This window comes from Aulonocara sp. 'chitande type north' Nkhata Bay, linkage group LG12 (assembly GCF_057382095.1).
Source record: "Aulonocara sp. 'chitande type north' Nkhata Bay isolate Kocher_YH1m ecotype deep benthic linkage group LG12, A_spYH_male_GT1.1, whole genome shotgun sequence".
Classification (NCBI taxonomy): Eukaryota; Metazoa; Chordata; class Actinopteri; order Cichliformes; family Cichlidae; genus Aulonocara; species Aulonocara sp. 'chitande type north' Nkhata Bay.
In genome coordinates this window covers 15,393,966-15,403,940 of record NC_141355.1, presented here as the reverse complement: position 1 = coordinate 15,403,940, position 9,975 = coordinate 15,393,966, and positions in this window count along the sequence as shown.

Here is a 9,975-nt window from a genome sequence, read left to right as displayed (position 1 = left end):
ATTAAAAAGCAAAAATATTTGAGGATTCAGAAAAGCAAGCTGTGAGTAGCATCATAGCATGTTATTATCAGTATCATAGCTAGACTAGTTAATAGTTTGCATACCAACAGAAGACCAGTGTTGCTAATTAACTGCAAAAACAGTTTCCATAGCCGTGTACACCTATTAATACAAACCAACTGAGACACTGTCTTACACTTCAGGTAACTGAAAGGCTAAATGTCCTATGGTAAGAAGGTACTGATCGTAGTGTATTCATCGAGACATCAGACACATCCTGCTTCTTGTTCCTCCTGTCCATTCTCCCGATCCTGATAAGACTGGCACTCAAACATGTATTGATGGATTTGAAAAGTTTATATTTTCAGTCAAGAATAAAAAAAATTATATCTTTTGGTAAGTTTGGCTGACAATTTACCATTGGAGCCTGCTTGGTTTTAAGCATCTGGTCCTGTTTGTGGAAGCCAGGTGAGCAGCAGCCAACCAGAGGAAACTGATGTTACAGCAAAGGGGTGGTATAAAAAGGCATGAGCTCACTGAATGATCTGAACTTTTTTTCTCAAAGTTTGATGCGCATGTGTTTTATCACAGCTGTATTTCCTGCAATGCAGCTTTTGACGTTTAACAAATGAAAGATTTGCTCAGACTCAGAATAATTTCTCCTCAGTTGAATCCAGTGATCGTAGCATTTCCTCCACACTATTCTGATTTTACCGTGATTCTTTTTTAATGAAATTAAATAAATAAATGAAAAAATAACATTTAAAAATGAAATAATCTAAACCACATGTGTGAGAGTTTGAAGTGATTGGAGCTGCTCTGTGGCGAAACAGCCTCTGCTATCCAGTCGCTCGGTGACGGGCTGGGATGTGACAAGCTGCCAGCTCATATGGTCCCTAGCCTGAGTCACTTAGCTCTGGTCTGCCTAGACCCCTTCATCCTATACTCTTCCACGTCTTCACTATCTCTCTCTCTCCCACCACACACACACACACATACACAGCATCCTCTTCCCCAGCCTCATTTGAACCATTAGAGCCAGGACAGGAGAAGCCTCATTCTTGTGCACACACCCCACTTTTTCTCTTTCATTTTCTGTCATCTATTTTCTGACGCCTTTGGTACACTCCACCATCTCACTACCCTCACATGTGGACAACCCATGGAGACTAACTCCTGACCTGATGATGGAGCCTTTCTAGGTCGTCTGTCTGTCCATCCATCCAAATGTTGTCTCTACAATGTCGTGGTGAGTGATGGCTTAGGAGCATCACTGTAACTGCCCAGTTATTTGTGATGTCATAGTGTTATAAATTCAGCAGAAAGGCAAACTAGTAGTGCTTTTTAAATATATGATTAAAAGAAGGGTTTATGTTGATGGAAACGTAAAGTTGAACTGAGCCAAAATTGAAGGCAAAACTTTTCAGGCTTCTATTATCTAGCTTTGGTGAGCCTGTTAAAATCATAGTCTCAGTTTCCCATTCTTAACTGACAGGAGAGTCACTCGGTGTGGTCTTCTACTGCCGCAGCACATCTGCTTCAAGGTTTCACGTGTTGTGTGTTCAGAGATTCTCTTCTGCATACCTTGGTTGTAATGAATTTGAGTTACTAGTGACATCAACAAGGCATTTTCACCTTAGAGATGGTTGTGTGGGAAAATCTCAGCAGATCAGCAGTTTCCAAAATACTCAGCTAATGAATACGTGAGATAACCATGCCATGTTCAAATTCACTTGACTCACCTTTCTTCCTTTTTTGCTGATTTGGCTCAGTTTGAAATTCAGCAAGTGATCTTTGTCATGTCTACACACCTAAATGCATTTAGATGCAGCTATATCAGCTGATTCTGTTATTTGTTTTAAATTGCTGCTGAAAACTTATTTTACAGGTTAGCTTTAGCCCTTTATTTTTGGCTATAGTTTGCAACTATTTGCCTGTATGTGTGCGTGTATGTTGTAATGAATGTCTGACTGTATGGTTGATTATGTGTCTATATGTATGAGCATGTGTTTTTTGAGTAATCCTATACAATGAAAGTTATTATTATTATGCGATTGGCTGATTCGATTATTTACGTTAACGAGCAGCTAAAATTTGAAAATTTTTGTCCCCATCCTGAAAACGTGACTCGATGAAAGAAGCTGGTTAGGGCATCTGGTTAAGATGCCTCCTGGGCACCTCCCTTTGGAGATTTTCCACGCACCCCTAACTGGTATGAAAGCCTGCAGTAGACCCAGAACGGGAGAGAGAGAGATATCTTATCTGGCCTGGGAATGCTATGGGATCCTCCTCTGGAGGAACTGGAAGTGCAACCAGCAAGAAGGACATGTGGAACACCCTGCTTAGCCTGCTGCCACTGTGGCTTCACTTTGAATAAATGGAAGACAATGCATGGATAAAATGTCCATTCATTCTTAAAATAATATTCCACATTTCCTTTTGGTCTCGTATTGGTCAGAATTCCAAGTCTTTTTGATGAACAACCTGTGTTTGATCTGTTCATCCACAACAACATCGCCTTTATTTGTCACTCTACACTTTTTACACTGCAGGACAAGCTGCACTTGACTATTTTTCCTCCACCTGTTATCTGCAATGACACAACATTAACACTATTGTGTGAACAACAGCAACAAGGCAAAATCAGACACACAAAATACAGTTAACTCTTGTTTTCTTTTAATGGATTTTATGCTTCTATCTATTTGCTTTATGATATAACCACTAAGAATCTGAAGCATTGACAAATTAAGACAAATTAAGAGCATGAGTCAGATATGTGTAAGTTTTAATTAAGCACAATTAACCATAACACCTCCTCCAGCTTGTCCGGGGGAACGCCAAAGCATCCCCTGGCCAGGCGAGAGATGTAATCTCTCCAGTGTGTTCCCCCAGACAAGCTGGAGGATGGATGGATGGATGGATAACACAGAACACCAAGCCTATTTTTAATCAACTAGGATAGGCCATTTAACATTTTTTCATTGCAGACATTAATATCTGCATCTTCATCTTTTTTCAATTTTCAGCATCTTCTATTTCCTGCACATGACTTGGATGTAATAAAGTGATAGAGTGAAGGATTGGTGGAGAACCATGGATTAGAAAAAGGAAGAAAATAAAGGCTAAAGGATAGAGGGGGAGGTACAGGACCATTACTGGGCTCTCTGGCATCATCAGGGATTCAGCCTTGGGTCAGAGCTACTAATGAATGTCTCTCTGCCATGCTCTCAATCTTCCCCAATCTCACATACACAACAATCATATTCAAAATGCACACTACATGTACAGTTACGCATTCATGCACGCTTGAGTGCTTTGAGCCATACAAGCAGACACATGTGAAAACCCAAGTGCACAACTACGTACACAGACACACTCACAGCTGAGCCGCCATGTCCAATCCAATAAGGTTTTCACACAGTGTTAAAAAAAACAAATAGCTGAATTTATGCTTCCTTCTGGGGTCTCAAACTGTTTCCATCTTAATTCTGGTGCAAAGCCATTTGTTGCGTACATGTTATTTTCTTGCATCGAAATCTCTTCAGTAACACAGCACAGGCCTGTTCATCCCATTTTCCTGTTGCTTCATGGAGAAACTAATCTTGTATTATCATTCATGTAAGTCTCGATGTGTCATCTGCAAGACAAAAGAAAAACAGTTTAGTCACCTATATCTCCATGTACCTTGAAAGCCACACCACTTGTGCATCTCTGCAGTCTTTCAGGGAAAAAGGGCTTACAGTGCCACGCTGCTGAGAAAAGCCAACTCATCCCCACCAGCATTTGTTGTGCTCCCCTTAATCTAATTCAACAGCTAGAACCACTGTGACAGCAGCTTCTTGCTTCAAGCACTAAATTATAGTCTTGCAGGGAAACGGCAGCAAAAATAAAGATGATATGGAGAATAAGCAAGAGTGGAGACAGAGCAACAGAGAAGATAATGCACGCGGATAAATTAAGATGGATGTGGGATAGAGAGAAACAGGGGCAAGTATACAACAGAGCAGGGGTGTATCTGGTGGGACCGTCAGAGAGACAGTGCATGGATTGATGTAGACAGCTGGACATGGGGTTTTTAATCTGTCTAAATAGGATCTGCCCAATGCAGGTTTTTCTCCCAAACAGCAGGCCCAGCACTGGGTTTGCGACAGCCAGACAACAACTCTCAGAAATGACACCACTGTTCTGCGTGTATGTATGTGTGCGACTGTGAGAGTGTGAAAGTAAACAAAATATATTTATGTGAAGAGGATGAGGGAGAGAAGCAAACGGTAAGACAGGCAGTCAAAATGCCTGCAAGTCTTGCTGACAAAAGTGTCACATAAACTTTGTAATTTTCATTTCGAGTTTCTACCTGATGCCAAACATTTGGTGATGCAGATTCATGGAGCTAATTTCAGTTGATGTCTGTGATGTAACGTAGATACAGCAGTGAAGATTCCAACTAAAAGCAAAGCAAATATCAGTTGAGTTTCCAGAAAGTCTGCAAAAGAAATTGTGCATTAATATGTGATTCTATCTACTGTCATTATGCATATAATTTGTCTAACTCCCTAGAATTAATGAAATAATACTCGAGCCAGGTGACAATACTAAGGAATAAGAGAGTGCAAGAAGATGCGATAATGACACGATGTAATAGGTGTCTGAAGTTGCAAAGGTCAATAGCCATGCTATTATTATCCCAAAGAAAACTCTGCTTCCAAACCTCCAAGTTTTTCATAGGTGAAAAACAGACTGCAGAAAATGAATATCATCATACTTCGTAGATATCTGTACTCAGAATCCTTTTTAGGGTGGACAGAAACTGGAAGAGATAACTGTGGCCACCATGACTTCATCCTCTGGTTAGTTCTGTTGTGAAACCTCAAGCTAAGAATTAAATTCTGGTTTGATGACAGGAGCACAGCACTTCACTGGTGGGTCACTTGTCAGTCAAGCATACCCTGCTTTATCCTTTTTTTATGACTACAGTGGAGAGTATAATTTATAAAAATACATTCAGTTTTCATTTTATTAGACTTGAAACAAGTTGCTGAGATATAAACTCCATCAGAAAAGTGCTTAATGCAGTCACAGAGTGAGAAAACTAACGGCTTTTTGGAAGCTTGACCCATTGTTCATAAACAGTAGTAGTGTTCTGTCAGGGGAAGCAAGGCAGCAGTGCTTGTCCAGTGAGATCAAAAAATAGGCATCGAGTAAAACATGCCAGCGTTCTGTCATAAAGCTTCTTGCTTGTTTGCATAAATCCTTGAAATTAGTGCCATCTTAAAGCTCCAGTTGTCTGTAGAAGCAGGTTTGCCACTGGAATCTACAGTTTCTGTTATTTTCATGGGCGTGTCCCTGTCCTATTACCAGAGGCTGAAGCTTGTCAAACTGAGAGGCCAGCTGCTGTTTCTGGCTGTTTGTATACACACGTGAGGCCAGTACAGGAATTATGTTGCCAGTAGTACATTTCTATGGATTGAGTTGTTTACATAATGTGGCACTACTGCTATTGCTAAAGGACCACTTCAAAAAGAAGGGGAAAAAAATGGGACTTTGGAGATTTGTACTGCAAGTCTATGCTGCTTGGTGAAACACATTATTACAACACTATAAGCTACTCTTAATCGTCATTGTATACAACCACAAAAACAAAATACAAGTTGACATTGCATTACCAGCTGCTGTTTTGTCCAAAAGTGGCTTATTAGTCCTGTGCAGGGCTTTTTGCAGCCCAGCAAAAAAATACAACAACAACAAAACAGAGAGAAATCATAAAAAGAAAAAACCTTGGGAGAAGAGGGGATTGAGAAAGAAAACAGAAACACATATACTTGCTAATTTTGTAGAAAAAGAATACAAATATCAGTAAAGAGTTTATTAGAGATTTCTGCCAGCGAATATATAGCTGAGGTTTAATGTGGGTACACGGGTATGTGTGGCACATAGTCGACTGGGTGTGTCAGCCTGCTCTACTGTCAACTCTTTCAGACAGGCTAACAGGCTCTTGGGTTCCAGGACGCAGAGATTGTGATGGGAACACAATTTAATTGGGGTAATCGGCGCGCTTTTAGGGACCTGCTTATTAAGGGAAACCCCTCACACAGACGGGCACCTCAGCAAAGGCAGACAGGCAAGCAAAGTGACAGCTCGGCTTCACCATCCAGTGTCTTTGCCCACATTCCTGCATCAAAGACCCCAAATCAGCGGGCAGGGATGCAGTGTATGATCGCTGATGTGTGTGCCGATGTGTGTATGTGACATCTCTGTAACACTAACAATGTTTAACAGTACTTAAATGTGTCAGTGATACAGTGCCTATGCCTGGAGATGAGAGGGCATAAAAGGTGTGGCGGTCACAGTAAATACAGACCTCCATGAAACGTCCCAACCAAAAATAAATTACATTTTTCTGAACATTGTATTTGGGTTTTTTGCCATGATGCAATAGTTAATATCAAAAATCAACTCAGAGGCTAAAAAAAAAAGATTTGTTTAAAATCACAACCTACTAATTAACTTTTGAAACATGTCAGTGTAAATAAGTACCTTCAGTATAAAATCATAAAATCTTAATTCCCATAGACTGAATATGCTTTGGTTTTGTTTTACTAAAAAAAAAAAAATCTCACTGAGCATGCTCAGTTTGACTGAAGCCCAACTGAATCGACAGACAACAGTTTAATTCATTGTTTAAGGTAACAATAACTGAGATTGTTTTATCTCGTCTCATCCGCATTAACGTAGTCATAAGAGAAAGGGCTGTGAGGATTAGACACTGTCTGACTCTGCCCCCAACACACACTCACCTACAAACTCATGCAACTCACGCAATCCTTTCCCAACACCCCACGTGCGGTCTTTTTCCTCTCCAATATGAACGAATCAGCCTCCATGTTGAAAAGTGTCGATACAGTAATCACATTTAGCATTATTTCAGTCTCCTCATTAGGGACAAACCTTCCTTTTAGTTTTGCATTTCTCTCTCCACATTAAATGTTTCTTTGTTTTTCCTCCCTCCCCGCTCTTCTCCCATTATCCATGCATTCATAACTTCATGAAACTCCACATTAAAACTCTTTAGCGAGGTGGGAATCCAGTTTTCTGAATCCCATTTCCTGTCCTAACTCCCTCAACCCAACACAAAAGGGCTTTTATTTTATGCTGTGTTTTCGGTGGTCTTAGAGATGTTGCCCCATCCTGACTGAGGGTCAACACATATTGTTTATGAAAAACAAAAGGATGATGACGTGATGTCATGTCTAGACTCAATGCAAATGAACAAGGTTCTTAAAAAAAAATCTTGCAAGCTTGCGTACAGTATTTTCAAACCCATGTGATCACACACACACACACACACACACACACACACACACACACACGGATATCTAATAAACCACACGCACACACACATACACACAGTAGCAGACAAAGTGGGAATGATTATGGTAATGATAATAATCATGGCTGTCATCACCGTCTCCTCCACAATGTTAAAAATTAATCTGAGTTAACGGTAATCCATGTCTCCTCATTAGATTACTGGTGTGGGGAGTGGAGACTCACAGGCCATCTGTACATCATTAACAGAGTCTCAGTGACAGCTCTCTCCTCTACTACTACCTTCCTCCATCTCTCTCATCCATCCCTTCATCTCACTCTGCCTGTTTGTCCATCTCATCCTGTACCACTGTCACTCGTTCTCCTCTTCCACTCCCTCATTATTCAGTGTGTCAGTCTATGTGTGTGTCACGTTCACAAATCAAACCCAGTGACAGAGAGGATTTAAAAGCCACACTGATGTGAGACTGTTTCTCGATCTCGCAGGGGTGTCATCATCAGCCAGCCTCATTATCAGCCCATGATGATGATGATGATGATTATTATTATTACTATTATTAAAACACATCTCTGTTAAGTCACTGGACACTGTTGCATCTGATGCTCCTGCTCTTACTCTCCTTCCTACACACATCACTGGTGAAACAAGTCCAAGCAAAGCTTTGATTCATGATAAAGGTCAAAGGTCAAGGTCAGCGCTGTTTGGAAGTGGACAGGGGTTTTTTTCAGAGACAATTTACTGATGGCTTTAATCTCCAGGAAAAGGTGATCTTTTTACATAACCGACTGGCTCCTCAGCTGCAAAAAAAGAGAAAATTTTGACACGTCCATCATCGAATGGTGTTGCTCATGTCACCGGAACAAGTACAGACAGGCAGAAAAAGAGAAACAGAGGAAGATGCTGCAAGACATATACAAAAAATGTCAATGACATTGAAAATGACATTGAATGGTGTTGAAATCTAGGCAATTCGCATATTTTATTTATTTTTGTAATGTTTGGCTGACCACATCAGGCCGTCAGAATATATATATATATATATATATATATATATATATATATATATATATATATATATATATATATATATATATATATATGTAAAAAGAAGTTTTTGGCCAGATAGTGGTTGACTACCCTGGAAGCTTCAAAGTATTGAACATTTCCCCAGAGGCTAACTCATCAGTAATGGGCTCCCAGATCAATCTCTCATGATAAATGCAAAACAACCATCATTTGCTAGTTAACTTGTGTGACTGTCTCTCTTTAAAGGCAGACATCTGCTGTGTAGCAACTAAGAAATTACTGTAGCTAGCCAAGAGCGAGTAAAAACCCCTTAACAGCAGTGTATCTTTAAAATATAGTTAAATGCATTAAAAAACACTATGAGTCTTGTTACATACAAGGAAAACTGAAGCAGCTGTTTCCCATGTATTCCCTCACAAAATTGAGGTGATTGAAGTATCTTTATAACACCTAAAATATTGTTAAATTCTTTAACAGAATTAGTGACTGCAGACTAGACAGATTCATAATTAAGCAAAAGAAAGTGGTGATGAGGATACACAGTGCAGTAAATGACTCCAAGGCTCTTGATAATTGATAACATCTGTACTTTAATTTCATTGCGGGGCAAGTCTCCTCTGCGGTCTGTCCTGCTGTGGGCAAACATTCTCCACAGTCTACTTATTTCCAGTCAGACATGCTTACTACAGGACAATGCCGAGGTTACACCAGTGAAGTGTTTTCTGTGAAGACTCGTGGAAATCACTCCCCCGGTTGTTTCCTGCCTGAGCTTTTGAACTGTCAAGACTCCCAAATCAAAGCATAATCTCACACAGCACAATGCGAAGCAGCCACTGAATGAAATCGACAGCAGAGTCCGTAAGACTCAGGTGTGGTTTCACATCGCTTTAACCTCAGCCGGTTCCCCGGCTATCTCATCTCGACAGGCGTTTGGGACGAGAAGCTCATCAACTTTTCCTGTGACATCTGCCAGTGAGGAAACTGTGAAAACAAACGGAGAAGTTCAGCTGCTTCTGCTGCAAGATCTTTTGTCTCTGTCAGCACAAATCTGTGGATTTTTTTTCTGCTAACTTTATGTTCAGCTTTTATTCTTGTTTCAAGGCGGAGCTCACAGCATTTGTGAGTGTGCACTCATGAGTGCGTGTGTTTGTGTATGTGTGTGTGTATATTGACAGATGGCTGTCATTGTGTGAGACCCGGTGTGCACATTCATATAATAGAGGCAGAGAAACATAGTAAACATATGTAGTGGACAGCAGGGTTCACTGACTGGAACTAAAGGATGCACGTTCAAAACACACGGCACACACACTTTGATTACATCAATTATATCCACGCTCTGCAATATTTCAGCTGCATGTGCAATGCAGGTTGTGTGGCTTGTGTGTAACATGAGTAGCAGATAATCTGTATTTTTTGTAGGTTTTGTTTTGTAAATGAAAGCGAGATGAAGAGAATATCAGGGAAAAGACTGATACACCACTATTATGTATCAAAAAGTGACACAGCTGAGGAAATCTTTAAAACCACGAGGAAAGGAAACAAACTGAGAAGTCACCAAAGAAGTCTCTGGACCAACTAGCTTTTTGTATTTATGTATGTGCGTATGCGTGTGGAGG